Consider the following 16,002-nt stretch of genomic DNA (forward strand, 5'->3'; position numbering starts at 1 on the left):
GGGGTTTGGAGGAGCAAGGTTGGCAGGTGGAGAGGGAGGGGGCGAAGGTGTTGGGGGTCTATATGGATGTGGGGGGGAAAGGGGAACAGGCATGGGAGGTGGTTTGAGGGAGGGTGAAAAAGGTGGTAGGGATATGGGGTACAAGAAGGTTGTTGTTTAGGGGGAAGGTTAGTGTCATAAAGCAGTTTTCATTACTGATGGTTTTATTTGTGACGATGGTGTACCTGCCCACTTGGCTGCAGGTGAGGCGGGTACAGAGGGAAGTTTATTTATTTTTCAGGGGGGGGGGGAGGAGATGGAGAGGGTGGCAAGGGGGGAGGTGTATAAGAGGGAGGAGCTGGGAGGGTGGGGGGTACTGGAATTGGAAGCTTTTGTCTATGCACATTTTTGGAAGGGGGTGGTGAGGGCGGCGGGGTTGGAAGGGAGGAAAGTAGGGGAGTTTTGCAGATACTGGGCGGGGAGGTTTTTGAGAAGGCTGGGTTTGTATGGGGGGCGGTGGACCGGGGTGTGGGCTGAAAAGCCAGCAAAGTGGTACACGAGAGGGTGGAATTTTTTGAGGGCAAAGGGTTTGGAAGGGGTAGGGTATGAGGGTTTGAGGGATGCAAAGCGGGTGGGATGCAATGTCAGATATAGGGGAATTATCGGGGATGCAGGTGGGGAGTGTACAGAAAGGGATAGTTGGGAAAAGGTGGAAGGGGGAGCATGAGGATTTCACATGGCGGGTGGTTTGTAGGGTGATCCCTGTGAGGGCAGAACAGCGATAGTGGGGTCTCACAAGGTCGGCGGAGTGTCCGTGGGAGGAGACTATTGTTCATGTGCTATGGGAATGTGCTTTTGCTCAACGGGTCCGGCGGAGGGTGGGGAGGTTTTGTGAGGCAATGGGGTGGGGGGATTGTGTGAGTTTTGAAGGGGCGCTGTATGGGTTAGTGGGTTGTAGGAAGAGGGAGGTTAGGGTGTTATTACTTTGTGCACAGGTGGCGATTTGGAAAGCGAGGTGTTTGTGGGTGCAAAAAGGGCTTTATTTTTCATCACGGGAGTGTATTTACTTATTGTATGCAGAGTTGGGATCTTATAGTAGTAGAGGGAAAGGGGAGTGGGAGGGGATGGAGTGGAGGAGGCTTTTTGAGTGAAGGGAGGGATAGCCATTAGGATTTTGGTGTAGAGTAAAAAAAGGGGAATGGGGAAGGGTTAGTTTGAAGGGTTAAAAGGGGTTTTTTGGATGTCTGTTCCAAGTTGGGTTTCTGTTTGGAGAAAAGAAGTGTAATTGTCCTTTGGTTGTTTTGAAAGTAATGTAGTATGATGGGAATTTATGTAAACGGTTTGCGTTTGGAGTGGGATAATCAAAGTCTTTGTTGTTTGAGTTGAGATTTCAATATTTTGGTACTATGTCAATTAAAAAAAAAAAAATCTGTTCTTATCAGTTTAATTGCTGATATGTTCTCGATGCGAGGACTGACGCATTAAACGCATTTTTGGTGCTGGGAGCGGGCCTCAGAGCTTGCTCTAGCCCCTCCACGCATCAGCCCGGTATTGTAGTGCCTCTTGGCCCGGTGCCTGCTCCCCTTCTGGGGGAGCGCTCTGCCTTCCTCCTCTCTGGGTTCCAAAAGCAGTGTGTGGTGGGAGAAACCTCCCTAAGGTTGGTTGTCTAGCTGTAATTTGATAGACAGACAACGCGGGTAAAGACAGACAGCTGTTTATTTGCTAGAGCAAAGACCATAAAGCCAGCAAAAGGCAAAATGCCCCCCCCCCCCCCCCAAGGGTGAGGTGATCTTTTATACTTCTTACAGCAAGGCAAGACTACATGGTTAACAACAAAGCAATACTTGGGTGGTGCTTTGCAAATCTTTGTAACGGCATATTTCTATTAAGCTGAACTAGCACTTTCTAAAAGCTAAAAGTTAAGTAACAGTAACATTATAATATGTTAGCAAAACCTTATACAGTAGTAGATACTTCTCAAGGACACAACCAGTGCACCCAGAACAATGGTTTCCCTGTCTTATCTTGCTTCTTGCTGTAGCTGACTTTTCAGCACACAGACACAGATCTACTTTTTAACTTGAAAAATGCTTAATAGAGTTAATGATTATATGACAGCTAAGCCTTTGCTTGTACCATTCTGCCATGTGGTCAGCTGTATTGCTAGGCCACAGGTCATGCCTTGTATTCAGCTGTAAAGCTAATACTTCTTAATAATCCAAATTATTGTAAGCCTAACAGTATGCTATCAAAAAACTATTTTATTTCAGGGTAATAACAAACCTGTGCACTACAATTCCTCCCTTTGTTTTAATTTTCCAGAGGAAATTTTGGAACACACTTTTAGGTATTTAACTTTTTGTGGGGTTAGGTTTGGATGATTGATGATGGATATTTGTATAAACTGACCATATATTTTTACTTGTCTTTGCATAAACTGTTGTCCTAGACAGCACAGACACTGAAAACAGCACAACAGGCAGATTATAGTTATAACAATTCCGATTAAGCTTAATATAAAAGGTCTAAGCCATCCCGTAAGGGAAGGCAACCAATTAGTGAGCCAACTAAGAGATGTATCTTTGGGGATTTTAGCTATATCTTTAGCTTTTTGGATATGGACAGCTGTATCATTGAGGTGGGTTTGTACTATTGTAAAAGAACTGTTAACCCAAACGCAACATTCTGGTCTGATATCCGCACAAGCTCCCCCTTGAGCAGCAAGGAGAAAATCAAGGGCTATACGGTTTTCAATTATCATTTGTCAGAGTTCTTCTTGGTGTCAGCCAAGGCAGCAATGGCCTTTGAGAGTTCCTTGTGATCTTTACTAAATTTATGAGCCATGATTTTTATCACAGCTTGCAGGCATGGTGTAAATCTTCCAAGACAAGCAGTGTCTATTCCCGGGAGTATATCTGCTAAAGAACACCCGACTAATACTCCTTTGGTAAGCGGAGTTTTTTGATATTTGTCTACTATATCACGGCTTTCTTGCAAATCCCTCTTGTTTCGCCACCTGCCCCGTGGAAGGTGCGTGGCGAAGGACATAGAGGGTTTTAGCATTGCCGGATAGCAGATACCTTTTCCTTTGGCAGGGATTTTATGGTAGGCGTGGGAGCCACACACCCAGTATTTTCCTTTTAAAGCAGCGAGGTTTGAATACTTAGGAGGTATTCAGCCCCCGTTTCCTAATCCTAGCACCCCGCGTTCACCCTCTGATTTAAAGGAAGGATTTGCAGTTCCATTGAAGAAGCGTTGTCCCCGGGAGGTATCAGTGTACAAACAATACCACAAGGTATTATTTAAAGAGGAGATGGGGGTGCAGATAGGATTAGTGCCCTTGGTTAAGTTGTTGTTGTTGTAGAAATCATTGTAAGAGCTGCAATAGGTAGGAGTTGCTGTGTTGTTATTATGCCAGTCTCCTCCACTTGAACTAGTAAAATAGTGGTGACATATGTTTGTGTCTAAATTAATGCAGTCTGATACTGAGCAGTTTATATAGAAACACCAATTTTTAACAACAGGCTTTATTAAAAGGAACTCCTGCTGACTTTGGTCCCAAGCTTGGTTATTAGAGGGGTTTAAAAGTGACTCGGGGCCCAAGGGGATGGGAGTCATGGGAATTTGTCCTTGGGTGTGGAGAGGAAAATGACTGTACACCCAACAATCACTTTGGTTTTCTGCTTTAGCGGCTCTGTCAACATATTGGAGATGCATATTGTTATCAGAGATATGGGCAACAGTAGGCTTAAGAGTAGCCTTAGCCTGAGGAGATTTTGTAAATTGTCTGAAAACTGGGTGGGGCTAGGCTTTATACAATATTCTGTTCCATAAGTAAATACCCGAACTTCTGCTGAACTACAGCAATGTGAGGGAGGATATCAAGGGGCAATGTTGACCTTCCCGGCTATATCAGAGAGTTCGATTGAATCACTTATTCAGACAGGAAAACCTCGGGCACCAGGATTAGCACACTTATAGCAACTGGCAGCTATAGCCGACCCCTGTGAGAGACTTATTTCTCCAGCAAAGAGAAAGATTAGAAATAACATAGTTATAAAAACCATATTATAATAAAAATCAGCACAAACAGTATGTATAACCCTGCAGCTCTTAATAACTGATCTTCTGGGACATGTTACAGTCTCAAAGTGCTTGGTTTCAGCTGATCCAAAAGTGTCTAGAGGATGCAGTACTTGGAGTTCGGTGCTCTCTGGGCTGGGCAGGACCCCAAAAGGGTGACAGTTCATTAGTGGACCTTGGTTAGTTTGAGTTTTATATTATCTAATGGGCTGCAGGTCCAGGAGGTGTTTGTCTTAATTTTTTTGTCCGTTTCTGGCTCACCCTTGTCGCGGTCAGGTGGGCGTGCGGTGCTCCTGTGAAATCTGCAGTCGTCTTCTTCTGGCTTCCCCTTTTCCAGGTCAGGGAAGCTCGCGTTGGAGCCAATCCTGAGCTCTGATGAAACTTCTGTCTTCTTTGTATGAGTATAATGAATCCAGTTGTCTTTTTCTGATACTCTTATGGCGGTGTGGGAGGTGAGGAGGACTACATACGGTCCTTGTCACTTAACTTGGAAACGGTCTCCCCTTAAACTTTTTATATACACCCAGCCTCCAGGCTGGATGCGATGTGTTGGGACATCGGCAGGGAGGGGTTGGCTTAAAGCAGCATACCTATGGAGAGATTTTAACTGAGACTGTAGAGATAAAATATAAGAGGTGAGTCCTTTATCGCCTAAAAGAGAAGACGTGTGAGCCGGTAGTAAGGGGAAATGTTGGGGAACAGGGTGTCTAAACAGCAGCTTGTAAGGGCTGAGCTTTAGTTTTTTTGGGGGGGTCATTCTGATGGATGTAAGGGCCAGTGGGAGAATCTTAGTCCATTTTAACCTGCTCTCAGCACATAGCTTTTCAATTTTTTGTTTTAGGGTTTGATTCATTTTTTTTACTTGTCCTGAGCTTTCTGGGTGCCAAGGGGTATGGAATTTATATTCTATTCCTAGGCAGCTGGCCAGTGTTTTATTTAAGTCAGCAGTAAAATGTAATCCTTGAGTGCTTTTAATGATACGTGGAGGACCAAACCTGGGTATAATTTTATTAAGGAGTATTTTTACTACTTGTTGTGCTGTAGCTCTTCTGGTGGGGAAGGCTTCTACCCACCCTGTGAGTTGGTCAATAATTATTAGGAGGTTTTTGTACTCATTGTCTTCAGGCATATCAGTAAAATCTATTTGTAGTCTTGCAAAGGGAGTATAAGCCCAGGGGCAGGCTCCAGGGGGTCCTGATTTTTTTTTTTCTTTGATATTAAACTTTTTTGTATGTACTGTAGTGTTCTAAAAGCCTTTTTGCTTTGTGGTAGACTCCGGGTGTGTAGAACAGCCTGTTAGTGATAGTGGCAAGTTTTTCATAACCTAAATGCTCTCTTTGATGGAGTTGTTGCAGATAGGGTCTAAGGGCTGCTTTAGGTAGCACTATCCTTTCATCTGGCAATTGCCATATTCCATCTTTTTCACAGGTGGCTCCTGCCGCTTTCTATCTCTGTTGTTCTAAAGGTGGTGCAGACTTGTACATTTTTGGCTCTAGCAGTATTTCCAAATATGCCTTTGACTGAGAAATTTGAGCTTGGAAGGCTAGGGCGGATAGCGGCAGTAAGGCTGCTGTTTGAGCTGCAGCATTGGCCAGGGCATTGCCTTTTGAGACTTGATCTCCCTTTTTGGTGTGGGCTGGGCAATGCATTACAGCTATGGCTTTTGGCAACATTATAGCTCATAGGAGATCATTGACTTGTTTAGCATTTGATACTTTAGTTCCAGAGGCTGTCATAAATCCTCTGTGTTTCCACAATTGTCCAGTGGCATGACTGATTCCAAAGGCATACTTAGAATCAGTCCAAATATTTACAGAGTGGCCCAATGTTAATTGACAAGCTCCTGTAAGGGCAGTAAGTTCAGCCGCCTGCGAGCTCAACTGCCCAGGCAGTGGTTCAGCTTTAAGTACTTTAAATGGAGTTACTATTGCATAACCCATTCTTTTAACTCCATTGACTAAATTGAAGAGCCATCTACAAAAAAAAAAATCAAGTCAGGGTTGTCTAAGGGTAAGTCACTAAGATCTATCCTGGGTTTGTCTGAAAATGCTGCAACTTGAAGGCAATCGTGGGAGTCTGGTTCCCCATTGCTGGGTAGAGGTAATAAGCCAGATTCAGGGTATTGCATCTCTCTATGACCAAGTCTGTAGCCATTAAAAGTGTGGCTTTCTATTTGTTCATTCTCTGATGAGAAAAATGTTGAGTATTTTTCTGGAGGAGGAGGGCTACTGCTTGTGGAGCCTTTAGGATAAGGGGGTATCCGAGGACTAATTCCTGGGCTTTTTCGACTATTGTTGCAGCTGCTACCACTGTGCAAAGGCAGCCTACTCCCCCCTTTGCCACTGGATCTAATTGTGCAGACAAGTAAGCTGCGGGCAGCTTTATGATCTCAAAAGACTGGTTCTTCTGTATCTTTTGGGGTTTGTTTTTTTTGGCGGGGGGGGGCTTAATAAAAGTTTTAGTAGCAATGGCTAAGATTTTTGTCATGGATTTATTCTCAACACCCTCAGTGTCAGGTTGGAGCTTCTTTTTAATCTCTTTGCTAGCCTGACTTATGAATACAAGTTTTAACACAGGCAAAGTGGCAGGTGTCTCGGGCTCCATGTGTCCATACTGATGTATAGCTTTATAGAGTCTTTCAAAGTAGTCTGAAGGGTGTTTTTCAGGGCCCTGAACAGTAGCTGTCACTTTGGACCAGTTTGTAGTTTTATCTCCTGCTTTCTTTAATCCTTTTAAAATGCTGTCTTTTAGTATTCGTATTGAATTTTGCCCCCTTTCCTGACTGTAATTCTAACTTGGATTTTGCCTAGGCACGCCATTAGGCATGGGGTGGTTTTCATGGGGCTGATCGGCTAGAAATTGGTCAGCATGGCGTAGTACTTGAGTCTTCTCATCCGTAGCTAAGAGGCTTTTGAGAAGCTGCATGACATCTGACCAGGAGGGGTTATGAGTTATGAAAATGGTTTTGAAGCGCCTTAGAACTACTTCGGGATCATCTCTGAGCCTGGGGGTGTTTTCTTGCCAGTTTAAGAGGTCGGTGGTGGAGAACGGAGCATGTGTCCAGTGACTGATAACTTCTCCACCCTCACCAGGCACAGGGTATTCTCTTAGAGGTAACTGAAGTGCAGGCTTAGACAATTTTTGACGAGTGCGATTTGAAATCGGAGTGGAACTGGAATCTGGAGAGGGATCTCTGGATCCCTCTCCAGATCCGGGACTCGGGGATTCCGAGAGAGACAATCGAGGTGATGCCTCCCGAAGACTTCTCAGTCCCTCGGCCAGCCCGGGGGCAATGTTTTGGGGTTCAAACATTGGGGGTGGTATCAATGGTAGGTTAGGGGGCCTAGGCATGGGTCTGTAATCAGCTTCTGAATATGACGGTGGTGTAGCAGGTTTTGGACACAGAAGGGGAGCTAACAGATTCTGGAAAGATGCAGGGGTCAGGGAAGCTAAAGGTTTACTAGCAACATTGTCTCATAAATACCAATAATTTATTAGGTTGAGGCAGGGGTCCTCCAAGATCTTTCATAAGGCAGCCAGACAATTTGGGTCAAACGATCCATTTTCTGGCCATTGTCTTCCCAAATCTAACTGGGACGTATAAGACGTCCAATTAGTTAAACAGAGTTCTGCCATACGAGACTTGGACAGTTCTGCCCGTCCCTCCAAATGTTTCCAAAACTTAATCATAAAATCAAGGGGTGAATCGGGAATAGCTTTTCCTAGACTGGAACCCATGATTATATCCAAGCACAAGCAGTCTTATTTCCTTAAGTTCTACCTGCCTAGGAGCTGTTTTGTCCACATACAACAACCGGTGTTCTCAGACTCCACTGGCTTTCTCTGTGAGGAGGGGCGTCTTGAGTCCGAGCCCTAGTCATTGGCCGTTATAACAGCATTTCTACCTTATATCTGTGTCTTTCGCCTTTCAGCCAGGCTGCCGCTCTAACAGCTTTTAAATCAGCAGACAGATACCCTCAAAGACTGCTTCCAGAGACCTCTAGAGGTTAAAACCAGATAGAAACCAAAAACATACCTGACCTGAGGTACTCGCCGGTACAGTTCCTTTACCCGACTTGAGGATCCCGCCTTATTGGTCCCAAGGGGACTGTCCACCTCCCAAGACTGACCCAAATAGGTGAACTCACCTGGTGCGTGCTGGGGTGTCGGGGGATGGAGGTCTCCAAAGGCTCCAAGCTATATGGGTCCCATCTGGGGTGCCAAATTGTGGTGGGAGAAACCTCCCTAAGGTTCGTTGTCTAGCTCTAATTTGATAGACAGACAATGCGGGTAAAGAAAGACAACTGTTTCTTTGCTTGAGCAAAGAACAAAGCCAGCAAAAGGCAAAATGGCCCCCCCTCAAGGGTGAGGCGATCTTTTATACTTCTTACAACAAGGCAAGACTACATGGTTAACAACAAAGCAATACTTGGGTGGTGCTTTGCAAATCTTTGTAAGAGCATATTTCTATTAAGCTGAACTAGCACTTATTAAAAGCTAAAAGTAACAGTAACATTATAATATGTTAGCAAAACCTTATACAGTAGTAGATACTTCTCAAGGACACAACCAGTGCACCCAGAACAATGGTTTCCCTGTCTTATTTTACTACTTGCTGTAGCTGATTTTTTTCAGCACACAGATACAGATCCACTTTTTAACTCCGTTAAGCATTTTCTGAGTTAAAATGATTACTTGACACAAGCAAAGGCCTAGCTATCATTCTGCCTTGTGGTCAGCTGTATTGCTAGGCCACAGGTCATGCCTTGTATTCAGCTGTAAAGCTAATACTTCTTAATAATCCAAATTATTGTAAGCTTAACAGTATGCTATCAGAAAACTATTCTATTTCAGGGTAATAACAAACCTGCGCATGGCAGCGGCAGCAGGGGTGGGGCTGTAGCTCCTGGGTGCCCCCAGGGGGCAGACTCTATGCAAAGGTTTGCTGCTGGGCAGGCAGCACACTGACAGGGGAGGGAGGAAGGGAGCGAGCAAGTGAGCAGCGCCCTCTGGCGTGGCAGGCAGCACAAGGCTCCTGCCTCCTGCCCAGGAGAAGCCAGGGCCCTGCCCGGGGCCGCAGGGCCTGGGCCTGGACCTGGGCAGGCGGGGGGGTGCGGGCCGGGAGCCTGCCGGGGCCGGCTGCAGGCCTGAAAGCAGCACCTGGAGGGTGGGTCGGGGAGGCCAGGGCTTTCCCAGCTACTGGCAGGCAGGCCTTGCAGCCTTTTTCTGTGTCTCTTGCCAGGTCTCTGGCTTGGCCTGTGAGGCCGCTTAAGACCAGATGCTGCCTTCGTCCAGGGTGGTCGTTGTCGTTGACGCTGCTGCCGCCGCCGAACAAAGCCAGAGTGGCGGGGCGTGCACAAGTGCAAGTCAAATGAAACCAGTAGACGGAGACCAGGGCAAACGGAAAGAAGCCCGAGGCAAGGCAAGGTGAGCCTGCAGTGCGATGCTGCAGCTAGTCAAGCGACCAAAAGGCTGGCTTGCATCCAGAGACGCTTCTCAAGCAAAGCCTAGGACATCGTCCTTCTCCCCTTGTAATAGGCCTCAGCGAGGCTGCAGCTGGAGTACTGCGTCCAGTGTTGGGCTGGCTCCACAATTCAAAATGGATGTGAGGTGGAGAAGCTGGAGAGAGCCTGTCCAGAGAAGAGCCGCGCGCGCACAATCACAGGTCAGGGAAGCAGACCCTGTGATGGCAGGCTGAGAGCCCTGGGGCTCTTGAGCCTGGATAAAGCCCAGGCTCACTCACTCGCTCGGGGGCGATCTGATGGCCGCCTCTAAGTTGACCACCAACCAGTAGCTGGGGGAACGCGTTTGTTCACCCGAGCGAGCGAGGGCCCCAAGGAAGGGATGATGGCCAGGTCAAACGGTCATCAACTAACTACTACAAGGCCGTTTCAGGCTGGACAGGAGGAAGAATTTCTTTCTTGTCTGAGCCCCCAAGGCAAGGTCTGTCGGGAACAGCCTGCCACCGGAGGTGGTTCGGTTCGAGAACTGATACATCCTCGACATGAGGCCTCTAGAGGGCCATGAGCAGAGCACCAGGGAAGACGGAGGGGACAGCGGAGCAGAGAGAGATGGCAGCTACGAAGGCGAGGCCCAATATGCAGATCGGGATGCAGATTGGTATGCAAATGACAGCAGAGACGAGGGCTGAGGAGGATAGAGTTCAGGGGCAGCGGCGGCGATGGGCGAACCAGATCAGCAGAAGGGACGATGGAGTTGGTGAGCGAACGGCGGAGGAAGGGTGGACCCGTGTGCAGCGGAAAGGGAAGGCCCAAGTGGAAGCGGGGGGGGCAGAAGACCCCCAAAGAGAGAGGAGCATTGCTGGCAGCAGGGAGTTGTCGGGAGACCCAGGGGCAAGAGAAGGAGGCGGCAGGAGAGGGGGACCCTGAAGAGGAAGAAAATGGAGCCCAGGGGACAAAATGGAGGGTGAAGGTAACCTTTGCCCTTGAGGGGTATAAGGGAAATAAGACTGAGGCGCGGAGACTTTATGGCTGAGGTCCTCTTGAAGACTCTCAAAGTGAATCCGAGGGACTTGCACTGTGTGGTGCCCTTCGACAACAGGAAGGTCTGGAATGTGACTTGAAAATGAGTAAAGTTATGCTGCCTTTTGGAAGGCGAGTGAGGAGGCATTGAAACGAGGGGAGCTGGAGGGGTTGGTGTTTGATATGGGGCGGAAGGCACGGGAGAGAGTGCTGTATATTAAGATGTTTACAGACATGTTGCATAAGGACAATGTGAGAAGATGGTTGGAACAGAGGGTGGAGAGAGTGACATTTGTAGAAAAAGAATGTGATTGGTGGGGGGTTTGGACAGGGGCATGGAGGGCGAAGGTAGTGCTCCATGAGGTGGTGGGGAGCCCCGGGGCGGTTAAGCACTTGGCTTTGGCAGTGCAAGTTGGGCCGTGTAGGGGATATGTGGTGTATCGCGACCAGCCCAAGCTGTGCAATAGGTGTGGGCAAGAGGGGCACCTGGCGGCGTTCTGCCAACTTAGGGTGTGTTATTGCTGCAGGGGGCTGGGGCACACAGCTCAATTCTGCAAGGAGAGCTTTGTATGTAAGGGTTGCGGGCAGGAGGGGCACATACAGCAGACGTGCCCCTCGTCCTACGCAAATCTAGTGCGGATGGCGGGGAGTCGTGAGGAGTGGGGGGGGGGGGGAGGAGAGAGAAATGGAGGAGGAGGAACAGATGGGTGTGCTAGAAGAGGGAGGAGAGATGTTTGTGGAGGAAAGGTCTGGGGGGGAGGAGGAGGGTAAAGAGGGGATCAGAGGCAGTCAAGGAGCTGGTGGAGGAGGAGAAGTTGGAGATGAAGGAACAGAAGGGGGAAGAGGGGGGCGATGCGGCATCGCAACATTTGAGGGGTATGCTGGCGGAGTTGGAAATGGAACAAAAATGGGACAAACAACGGGTCAAACACAAGAGAAGGGGTGGGCAGAGCAACTGGAGGAGGTGGAGGCAATTGAACAAGGGTGGGAGGGGAGTCTCAAGAAAAAGAAGAAACGAGGGGAGGAAAAGGGGAAGAAGAAGCTAGGGGTGCAAGCAGAAGATGGAAAGGAAGAAGGGAAGGGGAAGAAGAAAGAGCAGAGGGAGGGAGAAGGGGAAAGGAAGGAAAGTTTGGGATTTCTGAGCCCAAGAACAGTGGAGGGGCTGTTTGAACCACCTGGGAAATGGAGGAAAGGGGTAGAGGCCTCACTGGAGGCATCAGAGTGGGAGTGGGGATGAGGTGTGAGGGGGGGAATTTTCATTTCTGTTGATTGCCATGGAAGGGGAATTTTGTGTTGTCTCCTTGAATGTGAGGAGTCTTATCTAAGAAAAGGTAGGAAAGGGTGGGAGGGTATTTGAGGGCGTTAAGGGCTGATATTATTTGTTTACAAGAGTGTGGGATTGGGTGGGAGGGGGATTATGGGGTGCTGCAGAGAAGATGAGGATAAGGGAAGGTCGTGGTGGGCAGGGGTGGGTGGAAATAAGGTGGCAGGGGTGGGGATTTTAGTGAATGAAACATGGGTGAGTGCTTGGGGTGGAGGTGTTAATTGAGGGGCAATTGCAACACATGAGGGTAGAGGTGGGGGGGGAGGAGGTGGGGGTGTTCAATGTCTATGCACCAGCTGTGAAGGAGGAGTGGAGGGAATTCTTTCGGAGATTGACAATATGTGGGGGAGGGAAGAAGGTGTTTGTAGGGGACTAACTGCATTATTGAGGGAGGGGATAGAGAAGGGGGGGATTGGCTGGGGAAGTTTGGACAGCATGGGGAGGTGTTTGGGGAACTGGGTTCAGGAAGAGGGGCTGGTGGGTGTCTGGAGGGGGGAGCGGTTGGGAACGAGGACCGAACTGGGGGGGGGGGGAGAAGGTTTTGGGAATTGATTTTGTTTGTTTGGTTTCAGAAAGGGTGGGGGTGGAAAGGAAGGAGGTGGTGGAAGTTGGGTTTAGCGATCACAGGATGTTGAGGGTAGAGTTACAGGTTGGGAGAGGGAGGGGGGTGTGGAAGCTGAACACAGGAGTACTGGAAGACGAACTGGTGTTTGGGAGGGAATATGAGAGGTGGAAAACAACAAGGGTGCTGTTTAAGTCTCATTGGGAGTGGTGGAGGGTTATGAAGGAGAAGATCAGGGGGTGGTTTATTCGAGTTGGGAAACAGCAGGCGTGGGAGAAGAGGAAGGAGCTGGGGAGACTGCAGGGGAAGGTTCAGGGGTTGATTCAGGAAGCGATGGGGGGAAAGGAAGTGAAGCGCGAGAGTTGGGGGAGGCGAAGCGGACAGTGGAGGAGTGGTTTTGGGGGAAGGAGCAGGAGAGGATGTTTTTAGCACTGGCACTGTGGATGGGGGAGGGGAAAGAATGGGGGAAGTATTTTGCAGAGAAGGTGAAGAAAGGGAGCAGGGAAGTGGGGGCAGTGGTCACAGGGGAGGGGGTGCGAGTAGAGAAGCAAAGGGAGGTGTTGAAGGAGGTGACAGGATTCTATGCGGAGCTGTATAAAAAGCGGGAGGTGGATGGGATGGCAGGGGAGAGGTTTTTGGGGGAGTTGGAAAAGAGGGTAGAAGAGAGGGAGAGGGTGGAGTTGGAGAGGGACATCACGGAGGAAGAGGTGAAGGAGGTGCTGGGGCAGATGAAGGGGAAGACGCCGGGTTTGGATGGGTTGCCGGCTGAATTCTACGAGCGGTTTTGGGGGGTGGGGGGGGGGGACGTGGTGGAGGTGTTCTGGGAGGTGATGGGGTCAGGGGAGGCGGGGGAGGGTTTTGTGGTGGGGGTGGTGGTGTTACTGCACAAGAAAGGGGACAAGGAGGTGTTGAAGAATTGGAGACCTATTACATTATTGAATGTAGACTATAAGTTGCTCTCAAAGGTGCTGGCAGCAAGAATGGGGAAGGTGATGGGGGAGGTGGTGGGGGAAGACCAGATGTGTGCAGTGAAGGGTAGGAGGTTGGGGGATACACAGTGGGTATGGAGGGATATGTTGGAGTACGTGGGGGAGAGGGGGTGGAAGGTGGTGGTGGGCAGTGTAGACCTAGAGAAGGCCTATGACAGTTTGGAGCACGGGTTCCTGTTTGAGGTGTTGGGGCGGATGGGTTTTCCTGGGAAATTCGTGGGGTGGGTGAGAGCCCTGTATAGAGGGGCGAGGAGCAGAATCTTGGTGAAGGGCTGTTTGGGAGAGGAATTCAGGGTGGAGAGAGGGGTGCGCCAGGGGTGCCCCCTCTCTCCGGGGCTGTTTGTGTGCGGCATAGAGCCATTGGCACAGAAGGTGAGGAGGGATGGGAGGGTGACACTGTACATGGATGACGTGATGTTTATGGTGAGGGATAAGGGGTTGCTGGAGAGGGTGGTGGAAGGAATTAAGGAATATTGGGAAGCAGCGGGGCCACGGGTGAACAAAGGGAAAAGTAGTTTGTTGGCGGTGGGGGAGTGGGCCGGACTGGAGGAGGTGGGGTGGTGGGTGCAGAAGGAGGGTTTGAAGGTGCTGGGAGTCTCTATGGATATGAAGGGGAAGGGGGAACGGGCGTGGGAGGAGGTTCGAGGGAGGGTGAGGAAAGTGGTAGGGCTATGGAGAAAGAGGAAGCTGTCGTTCTGGGGGAAGGTGGGGATTATGAAACAGTCTTTGCTGCTGACAATTTTCTTTGTGGCAATAGTGTACCCGCCCACCTGGTTGCAGGTGAGGTGGGTGCAAAGGGAAATGTCTCTCTTTTTGGGGTGGGCAGATGGAGAAGGTGGGGAGGAGAGAGGTATATAAGGGGGAGGACTTGGGAGGCTGGGGCGTGCTGGAACTAGAGGTTTTTCTGTATGTGCACTTCTGGAAAGGGGTGGTGCGACTTGCGGGCCTGGAGGGGAGGAAAGTGGGGGCAATGTGTAGATATTGGGCGGGAAGGTATTTAAGGAGGTTGGGGTTATATGGAGGGAGGTGGACAAGTTTGTAGGCTGAGAGACCGGCCAAGTGGTATGCACGGGGGTGGGGTTTTTTGAGGGCGAAGGGGGTTGGAGGGGTTAGGGTGTGAGGGACTGAAGGAAGCAAAGCGGGTGCTGAAGGAAATCAGAGGAAGGGATGAGATGGCAGATATAGGGGAGTTGTCAGAAGGGCAGGTGGGAAGGGTCTGGAAGGGGATAGTGGGGAAAAGATGGAAGGGGGAGCACGAGGATTTTGCGTGGCGGGTGGTTAGGAGGGTGCTACTGGTGAGGGCGGAGCAGAGGAAATGGGGGTTGATAAGGTCAGGGGAGTGCCCGAGGGAACTGTGTGGCAGGGAGGAAACGGTGTCCCACGTGTTGTGGGAATGTTCGCACGCGGAGAAGGTCTGGCAGAGGGTGGCGAGGTTTTGTAAAGAGACAGGGTGGGGGGATTGTGAGAGTTACGAGGGAGCGGTGTACGGTTTGGCGAGGCATAAAGTGTGGGAATGGGAGATTCGGGCATTACTGTTGTGTACACGGATGGCATTGTGGAAAACAAGGTGTTTACTGGTCCAGAAGGGGCTTTGTTTTACATCACGGGAATGTGTTTATTTGGCATATGTGGAGTTGGGGTACTATAGGAGGGAAGGGGAATGGGAAGGTATTGATTGGAGGAAATTGTTTGAGTAAGAGGGAAGGAAGGGGAAAGGGAAAGTTGAAGAGAACCAATGTTATGATGTATGTTATGTTACGTGTTGATAATCAAGATGGAGCTGGAACCCTTTGTGAGTTGAGCCTGTAAAAAGGGGAGAAGCGTTTCTTTGTTTGTATGGGAAAATTTTGTTATGTTATGAGGTGAATGTTGTTATTTAGAGTTCTGAACTGAGAAAGTGGAAATTTTGTTGGTGGTGGTAAACGTGGTATGGCTTTAAATAAAAAAAAAAAAATCTGTTCTTATCAGTTTAATTGCTGATATGTCCTCGATGTGAGGACCGAGGCATTAAATGCATTTTTGGTGCCAGGAGTGGGCCTTGGAGCTTGCTCCAGACCCTCCACGCATTGGCCCAGTATTGCAGTGCCTCTGGGCCCAGTGCCTGCTCCCCTCCCAGGGGAGTGCCACCTTCCTCCTCTCTGGGTTCCAAAAGCAGCGGCAGCAGGGGCAGGGCCGTGGCCCCTGGGCAGCCCCAGGGGGCAGACCCTATGCAAAGGAATGCCGCTGGCTGGGCGGGCAGCATACTGACATGGAGGGGAGGGAGGGAGTGAGTGCGCGTCTGTCCTCCTGCTTGGCAGGCAGCACAGCCCCGCCAGCGCCTCCTGCCGGGGGGGAGGCCGGGGCTGCGGGGCCTGGGCGGCGGGGGTGCAGGCCAGGAGCCCACCCAGCCTGTGGGGCCCGCCGCGGGCCTGGAAGCAGTGCCTGGAGGGTGGGTTGGGGAGGCCGGGGCCTTCCCGGCTATTGGCAGGCAGGCCTTGCAGCCTCTTTCCAAGTCGGCCTGCAAGGCCGCTCAAGACCAGATGCTGCCTTTGTCGAGCGTTGTCACCACTGCTGAGGACCAAAGCCAGAGTGAGTGGCGGGGCA

At 49.8% G+C, this 16,002-nt stretch overlaps 1 non-coding gene and 1 pseudogene across 1 annotated transcript; both read left to right on the forward strand.

Annotated features, from left to right (window-relative positions):
* Positions 1–1,372: 1,372 nt before the first annotated feature.
* LOC132247891 (U2 spliceosomal RNA) lies at positions 1,373–1,561 on the forward strand. The gene has a single exon (XR_009459293.1). It is a non-coding gene; the product is annotated as a U2 spliceosomal RNA (small nuclear RNA).
* A 13,787-nt stretch (positions 1,562–15,348) lies between these two features.
* On the forward strand, positions 15,349–15,527 carry LOC132247857 (U2 spliceosomal RNA; annotated as a pseudogene).
* The last annotated feature ends 475 nt before the right edge of the window (positions 15,528–16,002 follow it).

Source organism: Alligator mississippiensis, chromosome 1, assembly GCF_030867095.1.
Source record: "Alligator mississippiensis isolate rAllMis1 chromosome 1, rAllMis1, whole genome shotgun sequence".
In the NCBI taxonomy this organism is placed as follows: Eukaryota; Metazoa; Chordata; order Crocodylia; family Alligatoridae; genus Alligator; species Alligator mississippiensis.